Source organism: Arachis hypogaea, chromosome 9 (assembly GCF_003086295.3).
Source record: "Arachis hypogaea cultivar Tifrunner chromosome 9, arahy.Tifrunner.gnm2.J5K5, whole genome shotgun sequence".
NCBI lineage: Eukaryota > Viridiplantae > Streptophyta > Magnoliopsida > Fabales > Fabaceae > Arachis > Arachis hypogaea.
The window spans coordinates 77,701,389-77,702,934 of NC_092044.1; positions in this window are offsets into that span (position 1 = coordinate 77,701,389).

Here is a 1,546-nt window from a genome sequence, read left to right on the forward strand (position 1 = left end):
CGCAATCTGACCCTCCAAGTCAGATAGGGCCTTCCCAGAACTTAATCCCAGATTAAGTACCGCATACCCTCTACCAAGTGCTCTCGACTTGCAGGGCTGGTATTTGCTCAGGTCTCAATATACCGCAGGTATCCGAGTCAGGCCTCTACCAAGCATTCAGCTTGCAGGGCTGGTACTACTCTACCGCAGCCTGTCTGGGAGGCAACATCACAATACGGGCGTCCCCGCACAACATTCACAAGCATTGCCCGAAGGCTCATAATTCACATATAACCATACTTTCCATCACTTAGCAATCATCATAAATCAAGCATTACAACATCACAGAAAGCTCATTTTACAATTCTCTGTTTACTCTGTAAGGTCAGGTACACAGCTATATCACTTTTAACTCCTTTTCTTTTTAACATAAGCACATGTTTCAAAATCTTGTTTTTTTACCTCATATACCTCTATATCTTCTCTTATACCTCTTCTTAGGTGTTTAGTAAAGGAAATTAGAGAATTCTGGACTCAAAACTGCCTTCCTGAGGCTTTTAGGAAAAACTGTCTTTTTATCAATATTTTATTATTATTAATTAAATAATATTATTATTAAAATAATATTATTAATAAAATAATATATTAATATTTTATTATTAAAATAATAATATTTTATTTAACTTTCAAAAATTGCATTTTGACCCCCGGACTTCTTGGAAATTGCACTCTGACCCCTATAACTTTAATAATTGCACTTTAGCCCCTCAACTTTTGATTAATTAATTTTTAACCCCAAACTTTTTAATAATTGAATTTTGACCCCAAAACTCCATGAATACACGTTTTCATGTTCTTCCAAAAACCAAAATCATTTTTCCAAAAGTTCATCAGATTTCTGCTTGATTTTCAGCTAGTTTTTTAATCTTTTTGGAAACCGATTTGAACCCGATTTTTATCAAACCAAAGAGAAACTTTTCAGCCATTAAATGCACATCAAATAAGCATCAAAAATCATGATTTTCATGGCTGGAATGTCACGTTTTCCAGCAGCACCAACAGCCACTTCAAAACCATCATAAACATGATTTTCAAGCATTAAACAACAAGATTTCATGATCAAACCATCACACAAACACCCAAAATCAAACCTTAAGCAACAAGATCTGATTTAACACTTCAAGAACACAGCCAATCATTGATTAATTTACCAAACCTTACCTCCTTTGCTGCTGTCCAAGATTGCACCAAAAACAAGCTTCTAGAAGCACTTTTACGCCTATTTTAACATCAAGAACAACTTTAGAATCTTATGAACCATGATGGCTGAAGCTTCATGATGATGAAAAGAAGGTTTTCCTCACCTTAAGGTAACTAGAAATCACGTTTTCTTGGAGCTTTTGGTGATTGAATAAGATATCCTAAGAGAAAACATGAAGAAAACATCATTAGCTTAAGGAACCACCATGGCCGAACCTTCAAGGAGGAGGAGAAGCCTTCATAACTTGATTTACTCCATGAAAAGTGACATAGAAATGAAGAGGAGGAAGAGATGAACACTTTGGTA